Raw genomic sequence first — 13945 nt, forward strand, 5'->3', positions numbered from 1 at the left:
TGCTTAGCGCTGGTCCTGGAGGGAAGGAGATGGCAGGGCATATCCCACTCACAGACCACAGAGTTTTAGTCCTTGAGAGAAACTTCGAGATCATATAGGCCCCCTCTCTTGTTTTACAGAAGAAGAAACCAGAGGTAAAATGACTGATCCAAAGTCACAGAGGTAATTAGAGATACAGCTGAGCCTTGGATGCGAACTTTTCCACTCCCTGTCACGTGCTATTTCTAACGTACTCTAGATCGCCGGTCAGCAAACTCTTTCGATAAAGGGCCAAATAGTAAATATTGTAGAATTTGTGAGCCAAGAAGTCTCTGTGGCCACTACTCAACTCTGCAGTTGTGGCCCTTGAAGAGCCGCTGGCAATACATAGACAAATATGCACGACGTGTTTCAATAAAAGCTAATTTTAAAAAAATCAGGTGGCAGGCTGGATTTGGTCCATGAACCATAGTTTGCTGACCCTTGTTCTAAGTATTTCCTTTCTTCAAATGTACCTTCCATGGTAAAGAAATGGTCACAGCTTAGAGCCAGTGATTGGGAGTTTGGAGGACAGAGCTTCACCTTCCAAAATTCAGGGTAAGGCCAAGGCCCTGTGCTGCATCCTTAAATGAGCAAAAAGAAGTAGGATGCCAACTTTGTGAACTTGGACAAAAAGAGATCATTTGAGGAGAAAAAGAGCGAGGAGAGACAACCCCGACAATTAGTACTTTCTAGCTCAAAGAGAATCACTAAGGAGGGGTGATGTCCAATTACAAGGCAGGAGTAATGCATGTCAATTTTCCAATTTACCTCCAGCAAGCCTCTTCTTAATTTTAGAAGGGATTTAGAGTATAGTTGATTGCAAAGCTAACACAGGTAGATAATTGTTCCCCAGAACCATCCCTCTTGCCCTCAGGGGCAAATGGGTTCAAAAAAACTCATTTGAAGTCTTGAAGGTGTCTGGCCATGTTACAACTCAGCCCATGTGGGGAAGGAAGATCATGCAGGGGCAGGGAGGGAGGGAGAAGTAGTGTGGACCCAAGAAGTCCTTTACTCAACACAGCAGTATATTAAATAGAAGAAGAGCTCCTTTCCTCAAGACTTCACAATGATGGATTTATAAGTGTTTTAGAATTTGGAATCTTAGGCCTTAATGGGATAAATCTCCAAATCAGTAATTTTCTTTTATAGAATCTTTTTGTCTTTAGAATTTATATCTTTCTGGTAGACCATATTCCCTCTACTTCATAAGAGGAAAGACTTTGGAAGGTTATTCCTTTAACACTTGGAATTTCCTAAACAAAAGTCCCCAAAGGGATTCATAATCACGTGGAGGTTGGCTCACTTGGAAATATCTAGAATGTAAAGAGTAATAGAGATAAATTTTATCAGCCACTTTCAGTTCTGAAAGTAAAGTCTATATAATTCCAGCCTCTCCCAACTTCCTGTTTTCCCATCATGGAGATTACCAAGAGTTCTTGGAGCCTGGAAGACACACAGCTCCCCTTGAATTTTCCAGCCTTTTTCACTACGTCCAGGAGCAGGGAGATGAGTGGTGACAGCAACTGTGTCATTGGGTATTTTGACATGATTATAAGATTCCTTAGATGCACCACTTAATGGGACACAAGTATAGCTTACAGACTGGTTCAAAACAGATAATTGTGCATGACTTCTTCAAGAGCTTAGAGGAGAAGGGACTGATGATAATTACTCCTACAAGCCCCTATCTGAGCAGCATCATGCTAGTGGTATTGGCTACAATTATAAGTTTTTAAATCAACTCTTTTCATGCCCAGAGACAGCCATCTCTTGGGCTTAAAGCCTGTGAGTCTACACTGCCCATGTGAGTCTACACTGCCCGTGTGAGTCTACACTGCCCATGTGAGTCTACACTGCCCATGTGAGTACCTCTGGCACTCACTTTATCCATTCACTGTCTTCTCCCTGTTGGAACACTTTTGACTACTCTGAAAGGCAATGAAAAATTGTTGACCATCCCCATTAGGTGATCTCAACTTACTTCTGGGTTCTCTGAAGTGAATTTTGATTGCTAGGAGATTATTCTTTTTTATCCAAGTAGAAAGAATGTGAAAACATTTCTGCCTTGCCCTTCACATTTGATTGATACTTTTCACTTTGAAAGCTAATTATATCTGATGTGAAGGAAAAATGGAATTCAGAAATATGGATGTTCTTTTCATGAATTTTCACTCTGAAAATGTGGGTCATCTGTTCAGATTTCTCATGCCTCAGTTTACTCATCTACCAGCTACGGTAATATTTGCTGTCCTCTAAGAAGAGTGTGTTATGTAACCGACCATCATGACCCATGGTCTCTCAGAATCTCAGCCTGGGAAGGACCTCCAAGGTCACTCTGACCCTTCACTCCTCGCAGGAATGCTATCCACAGGGTCCATGGCAGGTGGTGGTCAGCCCCTGTGTAAACTCTTCCAGGGGCTGGAGCCCTCCATGTTCAAGGAACCATTTCATTTCTGAATGGGTCTAATTGTCAGAACCTTCTTCCCTATATACAAACACCTTCCTACCGTACCTACATATTGGTTTTAGTTTTTCCTTTTGAAGCAAAGCAAAACAGATAGAATTTCAACTCTTAGGCTTGACTTCTCTTTTATAGGCATATTTGTAAGTTGTTTGAGGCATACTGTAGAAGAACATTTTGAGAAAAATAAATGTATTGTTACGTTTATTGTGGTCATTCCTGTTATTAGTGAATTCTCAATTAAACAACCAAACAAAATGTATTCTGGTGAAGTGGAAAACCTATTGGGTACACTTGTTCAATACATCAGGTTTCTGAGACACAAGTAACCCAATTTCTGTACCACACGTCACTAGATCCTGCCTGGATGGTGGCTTCTTCCTCATCTGCAATGTTTGCACAGCTAATGAGATGGCTGCATTTTCAGTCTGACCAGAAAGTAAAGGACCTGGGAGTCCCATAAGACTTTCAGATGAAAGTCTTGGATATGTTTATAAATGTTAGCATTTACCATCAAGAGATCACAGCACGAGTTAGGAGAAATTTTTACTGAAGCCCCTACCTTTGGGACTGGAGAAAGTATTGTTCATTTCTTTATTTGACAAATATTTGTTGAGTATCTATTATATACCATGCAGTGTTCTGGATGTTTGTGTTACATCAGAGAACAGAAAAAAATCCTTGTACTTATAAAACTTACATTCTGGTAAGGGGATTTTAAAATTGTGCAATAAAACATCAAAATAAATAAGCAAATTACATTGTAGGTTAAAAGGTGGTGAATGCTTAAAGAATAAAAAACAGAACAAGGTTGGGGCAGGAATACTGGGAGGGTGGGTGTAAATAGGGTGTCAGGGTGGGCCTCCTTGAGAATGTGACAGTTAGACAAGGAGACTTAAGAGGAATGACCAGGGAGGGAAGAGGAAAACCAAGAGAAAGTAAAATATAAAAATGTTGTCTTGAGAATTTAAAAGTCATGGTAGAACTCACTGAGGGTTGCTTTAAAATGCTTAATGTGATTTGGTCATTGTGACCCATAGTTTTGTGAAAGGAGATCTTGTCTTTGGCTTGAGTGTGGGTCTGTGTGCTGAGAGGGGAAAGGTGAGATTTCTGTTGGGCTGAGTATAGCGATGCCAGAGGGTAGAGTGATACAAAGCCAAGAGGTGTTTTTGTGAAACTCTGGAAGATGTGAGAGATAAGTCTGCATGGTCAGAGTCACAGCCCAAATGAACAGCCTAAGGCAAGGAGGATGGACCTGATCCAAGATGGGGCCTCCACAGGAGGGAAGAAGAGAATGGAGCCCACCAGTGCAATCAAAGACAAGAAAAAGACAGAAGGGAGAACTCCTAGTCCTGCTTGCTTTAATTGCGGGTGGTTAACGTATACATCTCAGGTGGTATCTCTATTCTGAAAAAAAGAATAAATCAGAGAGACACTCCCCTGAAGTGAGCTGAGAAGGAGGTGTCTGCACATTCTCTTAGTTTCTACCAAGCTTAGAAATGTTGGAAATGTACCTAGGGCCTAAATCCTAAGGGAACTCACTGTTGAGCCAATAGACAGGATGTAATTTCAAGAGCATGCCTAGAGTCTAGAAAGACAAAGGATGGAGACTGTGTCAGAAGAAACCATGTCTCAAACGTTAAAGGTCTGTTGAAAAGGAGATCAAGAAATAGGGAGCCCATTAAAGGGACTGCTGTTCTCTGAGTCTTTGAAGCCCACTTATGACAGATCTCAACAGTGGACTGTGTGGGTCGTGGTACCCCTTCCACCACAGGAGAGCGTCCTTGGGCAGCTGAATGCATCTGTGTGCTCTATTGTGAGAGAAACTAGAGCAGGGGACATAGGTCATAGGAGGTAGACCTTAATGAATGGACTCCCCCCGACACGATGCTTTTACCCTTGAGGACTTGGGACAGCTCATTCCATCCATTGGGCACTACACAAAGTAGGGGCCCAAGAAAATATTTGAGAACTAAAAAATTCATTGGCCCAAAAGAAAACTATTAAATTGAAATTAATAAATATTTAATTTGCAGAACATGACATGAGCACTTCTTTAATTGCTAAATTTAGTATTAATAAAATTACCCTACCCTTGAAAACAATGCATAGATTTTCTCTCTTTACAAGAATTTCTATGTAGGCACAAGAGCTGTCGGGAAACCACCACCAATCATGATTTAAATTACTCACAGTCAAAAAATTTCAAAAGCAAAATTACATTTTAAATTTTATTTTTATAGCAAAAAAAAAAAATACCCTTTGGGGCTGGCCCAGTGGCGTAGTGGTTAAGTTCACTCGCTCCGCTTCAGCGGCCTGGGGTTTTCAGGTTCGAACTCTGGGCACAGACCTACACACCGCCCATCAACCCATGCTGTGGCAGTGACCCACGTACAAAATAGAGGAAGATGGGCACAGATGTTAGCTCAGGGACAATTTTCCTCAAGCAAAAAAAAAAAACATAGCCTTTAATGTGAGTACATTTTAATATGTGTGATGTGGAGTGGGGTTGGGACCTCCAAAAGTAAGTATAGGGACTGAGAAGGCATGAACACAGCCCTGACCTGAGGTCCTATGTTGGTTGTCAGGGGACAAGCACCCATTTAATCTGTACTGTTGGGAAGGTATACAAAGACAAAATAGCAGTTCCATTACAGGCTTCAGAGAAAAGGGTTCTGCATTACCAAGGGCTCTTTGATTCCTGTGTGCTAACTCTGCCCAGCTCCCACTCGCACCTCTACCCCCTGTTCTTTCCATAACATGGCCTCATTCACCTACTTCAGTAGCTCCTTTCTGAAACAAATTCTCACATAGCAGTCCTTTCCAGAATGCTGCAGTGACAGAGTTCTCAAAGGCTTTGATTGATGGGATGTGAAACACTCTTTCTTTTTGGAAATATTTATATTTGATCCCTTTTGGACAGACTGCACATAACTAGAGCTTATCACATTGCTGGAAATCATGGGTCGACTCTAAGAGACAGCAACCCTGAGTCGGCCGAGGCCTGGGAGAGCAAAGATTAATATCCATTTGTGCTTTGCCATCCTCAACCCCTGATAACTGTAAATAATGCTTGGAAAAGATGGGGGTGCATCACGATCTATTACGTGGTGGCGGTGATTCTGGTTGTTATGTCTTCAGCAGTGATTTATCTTTCTCTGCAGTGACACAAATCATGGTCCTTGCCTGACACTCTGGAATGTACCTATGATCTGCTGACTGTAACAATGATGAATTTGTGTTTATATCATAACATTTTTAACCTAAGCTAAACCTGACCTCCTGCTCCAATTTGGAAATGTACTGAACATAAATTTTTGAAAATCTCTTTGGTTTTGCTGGTATTATAATAAGACTTTCTTTTCCTTTTCTTGGCAGGACTAATGAGAAGCAGTATAAATAGTGAGAAAGTCAAATTTGAGATAAAAACATTTTCTCAACTGTTTTCTTACCTGTTATCCTTTTAGCATAAATAATATAGTGAGTAAGAGATCAGTACAGACTTGCCTGGTCCCAGCAATCAACATCCTTATTAAGCGGAAGAGAGCCTTGGGAGTTTGCTCTTTCAAGATCTGAAAATCAATGAGCGTCTCTCCCTGGGTCTTTATCTGAAGTGCGTGTAGGCTCTTGGGAACAAGTGTTGTGTCTGTGTGTATATACATATACTTGTCCAATGAGTTGGGCAGGCCATTGAACTCAGGCCTTTTCAGGCTGCCCTTTCTTGCAATAATTTTCTCTGAAAGAGGGTCCGGGGACTCGAGAAGGTCTTTGGGAGGTTCTACATGAAAACGCTGTATTTCTCTGGATCCCTTTCCTTTCTGTGAAGTGTGGGGGCAGTATGAAATACCAAAAAATAAAAATAAAAATTGGAAATCTAGTCTTTCCTGTCTGGAATGATCTTCCATATTCTATTCAAATCAATTGCCGTTTTTCATTCATCTGAGGAACCCAAGGATCTTGGGTTAAGAATAATATTTGAGTTGCAATTATTCTCGTTTAAACGGATAACTTAGAAAGGAAATAGCTACATTTTAGACCAAAAACTTTTTTTTAGGTATCTGTCCTACATTCTCAGTTTTGAGACAGAAAATGAAATAACGCTGCAACCTGACAAAACAATGAAGATGGTGGATTTTTCCCCAGGGTTCCACCTTGCTTAGAACACCGGCCCCTCCACCTTCAGTCAGTGCCGGGCTCCAGGCTTGCCTCCCCGATGCCCTCACAGTGTCCTTGCTCACCCACAGATTGTCCCCTGTTTTCAAATGCCTGTCAACGAGCTACGATGACAAATTTGCCTGTGATAATGCGCTGAGGCAATATGCACTTTAGCTGAAGCCTCCTGGAATCAACTCTGCTTGTGCTGCCGAAGCCTGCAGTGACTTCGAGGGTGGAATTTTAGGTGAGTACAAATCCAGGGAAAATGGAAGCACACTGGTACAGATTACACCCCTCACCTTGCTCAACAAAGAAGATACAATCTCTTACTCTGCCTTGTTTTTCTAATTTTTAGATGTAGAATTCTGAGTCACTCTCAACACAATAGAAATCTTACAAGTATTATGGAAAGTGACATTCATTTGCTAATTTAAAACCCAGATGAAGAGGAATGACAATGAATTTTCACTACATACCAGTACTTTGTCATATGTAGTGGGTTATTAATACCACCCTGGAGCCTTGGCAAACACCGTTCTTCACTACATTCTACTTTCTCATAAACATCTTATCTCATCCAACCGAACCTAACTCCTAATACTTTATATAACCATGAGATTCAACACTCCACCTTCACTGGGTAGTTCCTTTTCAGAGCCCGATCTTTCTTAAATTCGCTTCACATGACAACCACGTTAATTGCTATTTTGTGCGCGCACACAGACGGACTTCTTCACAACTTTACTTCTTGATAACTTACAAGCGCATTGGTTGACAGCATCCTCGACTAGCAGAGTCGTTTCCATATCCTGGACATATACATTGATCAGAAAAGATGACAATTTATTTTTAGACAGACGCAGACTGCATAGCTTAAATATATTTCCCATTTGGCAAAAATGGTGTTGTAGCTAATGTATGTACAATATTTCCAAAAACATTGGTACTTTCCCATAAATATCTTCCACATTTTTTTTCAGTGAGTAATAAAAAAGGTTGAGGTGGGATGTGTTTTATCCCACCACATTATATCATTCCCTATTTTTCCTCTTTGTTGGATGGCAATCAGGGGCCCTGATGCCAAGCTTTGGAAGCAACAGCATCTGGCTTCTTGGCAGATCCTACAGGCAGACTTGTTGCCAGCCTCTAAGCTGTGTCTGGGTCTGTTGCATGGTTTGGCTGCAGATGGACTCTCTGGGTTGCCTCGTGCTTCTGGAAGCCAGTCCTGGCTTTCCTTTGATTCTGAGGACTTTACTCATTTTTATTCATTTGCGAAGAAAGGCCCATCCAAATGCTTTATGAAACCAACACTGGAGAACATTAATGGATCAAATTTTGCCTTTGAAAAGGCAGAGGTCAGTGTGTATTTGGACAGGAGACATGGCATTCTGAAGATGGATCAATACACGCCCATGTGTCTTTCTGTGAACTTCTATTCTAAGGAGCTTGAAAAGAGGCCAATTATGTGTTACCATCTCTCCCCTCCCCTAGGATGAGGCTGTGTGGTTACCTGGAAAGACAGAAACACGGGAGAGCTCAGGCTTCCTCAGATCAGTAAAACCTCCCATTTCTTTTGTCTTTTCAATGAATCAGACCCTGTGGAAATGAACACACATGACGCAGGTCCTCTCATCTTCTCTCCTCTTCCATATTATTGCCCATACGAATATGGGGTTATACCACAGCTAGAAAGGGTGAACATTACGTCTTAATTCAGTCTGAACTAAACGCACATATTAAAGCCAGATCACTTTCCTTAGTGTTCCGTGAGACTCCAGCCTCTAGGGAAAGGCCATCCAATTTTCTTAACATTGTGAAACCCTGTCACCATTGATTTTTTTTTTATCACTCCGATCCACTAAAAAAAACTCTATGTCCTGCATACACATACACACCCATACCTTAATTAAAATATAATTTATTTTTGTTTTAAGGATTATTGTAAGAATTTCAAGAATTTCTTGAGTGCATTCACTCCGTCATTGCTTCATTGGTTAGCAGCTATTTATCGAACACCTATTATTTGCTCAACAGAAAATCCTGCTCTCATAGTTTACATTCTCCTGGAGGAAAATGGAAAATAAAACAATGAGCAAATCAATTAACAAGACAATTTGAGATTGTGACCTGGTATGAGGAAAATCAAACAGAGTCGTTTGACGAAGAGTGTTTGTGGGGTAAGAGGAGAGCCACTTAAGATTGATTGGGAAGGATTATTCAAGGAAGTGACATTAGATCTAAGACCTACATGACAACAAAGAGAAGCCAGCTAATCTGGCTCTATCGTCGGAATAATCTCGGCACATTTGAGGAACAGAAAGACGTTAGATGTTGCTTTAAGGAGTAAGGAGACGAGCAGAAAGATGCCCTATCAGAGAGGTGAGCAGGGCTGGTTATGCAGAAAGTGCTGCATCACTGGGAGTCATGGCAAAATGCTCGGGTTTATTCTAAGAGCGATGGGAAGCCATTGGTAGTTTTAAGCAGGAGAATGACATGATCTAATTTATATGTTTAAAAAAGTCACTCTGGCTTCTCTGTAGAGCAGAAAGAGTAGAAGCAGCGAACCAGTTGGAAGGTTGTCGCAACAGTGCAACAGACGGCGTCAGATAATAATGCTGTAAGACCTACATTTGTTGAGCACTTACTGTGTTTTAGGACTGGACCCGCTTTATATCAGGTGATCCTCGCAAAAACCCCTGACTTAGGGATTATCTTGCTCATTTAATAGGTGGAAAAAACCCGTAGGATTTCAACCTATATATGTCTAATTCAGCTAGGCATGCTGCCTTCTCATGCTATGAAACGAAACCAGAGCAGAAAACTATCGCTTTGTTTTTTCTCTATGCTTTCAAATAAGAAAGATATGACGTTTAAAAGGGTACATTCAGATATCAAAGCCTTACATATCAATAAAATGAACAAAGTTCTTTCACCAACTATTTGGGATTTTAAAAAAACACGGCAGATTGCTCTCAGGAAACATGAAGGACTCAGACAGGGAGCACTTAATCAAGGCTTAGAACACTTTTCTGTGCAATTTAAGAATCGTGAATGAAATTCTGTTTCATCTCAGGCTTTTTCTTCACCCCTAAATTCCAGTAGCTCTTTGAATGCCTCTATGCATACCCGTGAGGCATGGAAAAGAAGAGTTTCTTCCCTTAGTTTATCAGGTGATGTATTTCACATCTGTTTTAGTCACCAGTTATCCGTTTCCTTGAGTTGAAAGCTTCTGGAGACATTGATAAAATTAAGTTCTAGTGAATCCAGAAGCAGGAAAGGGCTCTGTCGGCAAATATGGATATTTCCTATTGCCTGTTGTTGTACGTGTAACAGAAACACAGAAGACGTCTAAGACAGTGTCACTGCCACAGAGACATGACTAATTCACAGGTAGAATCCAAGAGGCAGCGTTGGTGTCTCAGTTGGGTTCTCCACCTGATTTTCATATCTATGGTAACCTTGGACAAAAGAACACTGTTCTCAGATCATCACTACTTAGTTAACTTCTTTTCTTCCTTTTTTTTTTAAATCATTACAAATGTCAATTGCCCATTGCTTTTATATTGTTTCCCACTTCTGGTATCTTATCACTTTCTATAACAGCAGTTCATTCTCATAAACTTATATTAAGCATCATCAAACCCTCAATTAGCCTAAATAAGTCTAATCTAATTAATGTAAACTAAAGTTTTTATCCCTGTTGAGCAAGCAGATGCCTCCATCAGGATGCTGTGTTCGTTTGGACTCAAGTGATCAAATCATTTGAATCAAACAATCAGACATTTCTTTTTTTTAATCAAATATTTGAATTGACTGGTCATTTCCCTGAATGTATCAGTTAATTTAATTAAGAAAATAGAACCAATTATATATATATATATGTATATATGCTCAATCATAGTATTGAAATCACTTTCATTTGAAGTCGATTTTTTACTAATACCTTTGGATAAAATATTTTCCTTTACATCAAAACTTTGTATACTCCACCTAGGAGCGAATACTTCCTCAAAATTCTGCCACTTGGTTTCTGTCACTTGAAAATGTTATGTCAGTTTAAAATATTATGAAATCTTCACTACAACTTATTATTGAAATGTAGCTCGTCTCACAGCCTTCTTCTCACAGACATTAGGATCTGCATATAATGACCTGGAGAGTCTTCATTGAGCCATGAGCAGTGACTATTACTTCTCTAACAAAAATATCACCAAGCTTGGAGACTGAAGTGTCCTCTTTACTAACTGGCTCAGAACCTTCCTAGAACATTTAATTTTTCTGACTTCAAAACTAATAGCTTTTGGGTTTCTTCTTTTACATATAGAGTTCTTTGAAAACATGATGTTTGAGTTAAGGTGATTAGGATCAGTTCCAGGAGAGGGGTCTGGTCAGAGAGGTGGCTGTCAGGACCCCCAGCCTTCCGTAGTGTGTTTCCCTTCATTGTGGGTAGCCTGTGGTTGGGTTACAGCCTGTTGTGTTCTATGAGTCCGCATTACAGCATTTTGTAGGCAGCCTCGTGGCACAGTTTACAATTATAAATCTTCCAGAGCCTGATCTGCTGGGTACAGTCATCCCCCTTTATCTGTGGGGGATACATTCCAAGACCCCCAGGGGATGTCCGAAACCACAGATAGCACCGAACCCTATATGGACTATGTTTTTTCCTATACATACAGACCTATGATAGAGTTTAATTTATAAATTAGGCACAGTAAGAGATTAACAACAATAACTAACAATAAAATAGTAAACAATATACTGTAATAAAAGTTACTGTAGGTCATAGCAACCTCAGCATACGATTTTTTTTCTTTCCTTATTAAATCAAGAACTTTCACCTTTTCACTTAAAGGAGGCAATTTATGGATTCTCTTTGGCATATCCGAATTGCCAGCACCCCTACTCTTGCACTGTGGGGCCATTATTAAGTAAAATAAGGGTGACTTGAACACAAGCACAGCGATACCAATCTATCTGATAACCTAGTCAGCTACTAAGTGACTAACTAGCGGGTAGCATATACAGCATGGATCCACTGGACAAAGGGACGATTCCAGGTGGGACAGAGTGCGATAGTGTGAGATTCCATCACACTACTCAGAATGGCATGCAATTTAAAACATATGAATTGTTTATTTCTGGAATTTTCTATTTAGTATTTTCAGACCATGATTGAGCACAGGTAACTGAAACCGAAGAAAGTGAAACCGCAGATGAGGGGACTACTGTACATCATCTCTGTGGTGTGGTGAGGGGATTGACACCGCTGGTCCCCAGTCCTAAGACCCGCCTAACACAAACAAGGTGGGGTCTGGGGAATGTGAAGATTTGCGGTTCTTAGGCAAACAGCACTGATGGCCTGGAGCAAGAGGTCGGAGTACGGCCTAGCTATCCCACTGAAATGGTCTCAGTAAACATTAAGAGACTGAAGTTTCCTCTCCCCTTCCCCCGTCCAAATGTTCCTGTCCACTTGCTGCTTTCATTGACAGCTGGTGGTGTTCTGCGGACCCTGCTTTCCTCGAAGCTCTCACCAGTGGAAGCTACTTTCTTTCCACGCCCTTCATATGACAAGCCCCAGACGTGCAAGAGGCGTCCTCGCTCCATTTGCTCCTTCCTCTTTCCTTCCTCAAACCCTCCTTTGAAACAAATATCACCAGACTTCACTACTCATTGCTCCTTCTCATTTCTTGAGCTTACTGACCTCCCAGTCATTCACAGATGGCTTCGGGACCTTGCTCACTGACCCCCTCTCCCAGTGTCATCATTCGTGGTGACTTCATCCTCCATGTTGATGATCCAGCTAACATCCTGGCCTCTTAGTTCCTTGATCTCCCTTGCTCTAAAGATCTTTTCCTCTAGAAGTCAGCTACACACTCCCATGGCCATACCTTAGACCTTGTCGTTAACAACAACTGCACAGCTTCCAAAATCTCAAGTTTAGACATCTCACTTTTTGGCTACCATCTCTCGTCTTCCCTGTGAATGTCCTGTTATCCCTCTCCAACTATACGTGACACTAGCATGACTGACAATCCATTGGCCCATCTCCACTTTTTCTCTATTCATCACCACCGCAACACCACCACCCCCACACACGTATTCTCACTTCCTTTCTCAGCTCAGATTCCCGGCCCAGCAGTATAAACATTCCTTTGCAAATGCCCTTAACAACTGTGCCTCTTTCTTCCTCGATTATGCACGCTTATTAAAATTCCAGTACTTGCTCAACCTACCTATCCACTTATTCTTTGCTGGGACCCAAGAGCTGAAAGTTACTGGGCTGAAATCACTTTGCCTCCTTTTAAATGGAAGTATACCTACTTCTTCCTAAGACCAGCTCCTCCATTTATGATCAGATTCTCATTCCTTGTGCTCTTCTCAAGGACTTGGCTTCTGCAATTATTTCTCTCTCTTTCTTCCTCAATTTCTCTGTATGTCTTATATTCATTTCCACCAGCAAACAAACAAGAATTAATAGCATCCACGTTAAAAACAAAGTCTCTTGACACTTCTTCCCATTCTAGGTCCAGCCTCATTTCTGTGCTTCCCTACATGGGAAAATCTTTAAAATGATTCTCATGACTCCTCTTTTCCATTTACTACCCCTAATCTCTCCTAAAACCAGTCCAATCAAACTTTTGTCCTCTCCGTTGCTCTGCATGGCTTTGATCAAGATTACCAATGCCAAAGCCAGGGATCAGTTCTCCACCCTCCTCCTATTAGACCTCTCAGCAGCATTTGGTATGGGTGACTACCCCCTCCTTCTGGAAAGGCTTTCTTCCCTGGGCCTCCAGGATGCCACAGTAGCTTGGTTGTCCTCCTACTTCATTAGTTCTATGTTAACCCCTTTGATGGTTCCTCTTCTCCACTTCTCTTCAAGTGTTGGGGTGCCCCAAGACTCTGTTCTTGACTTTCTAATTTATCTACCGAAGGGCAGAAAGACTTATCTGCTACCCACTCTGGGTCCTTTCTGGCTCGGCTACAAATTAAATTGACATGAGACCAAATAACAGGAGAAAATCAAACAAAGCTTTATAACATGTATATATGGGAGACACTCAGGCAAAGCTGGGTAACTCAACAAATGGTGGAGGCTTTTACCTTAAATAGCATATTCAGGTAGACAAAGGAGGATGCTGGGGGTGGGGGAGTCAGCTATGGGAGATGACCAGAAAGCACAGTAATCAAGAGTATGCAGATTTCAGTCCTCCCCTTCTGAACTGATAAGAGTTTCTAGAGATAAAGTCATCTCCCCTTCTTCCTGGTACAGAGAGGGAGATACCTTTACAAATGGAGATTTTCCTTTTA

The sequence above is a fragment of the Diceros bicornis genome, chromosome 38, assembly GCF_020826845.1.
Source record: "Diceros bicornis minor isolate mBicDic1 chromosome 38, mDicBic1.mat.cur, whole genome shotgun sequence".
In the NCBI taxonomy this organism is placed as follows: Eukaryota; Metazoa; Chordata; class Mammalia; order Perissodactyla; family Rhinocerotidae; genus Diceros; species Diceros bicornis.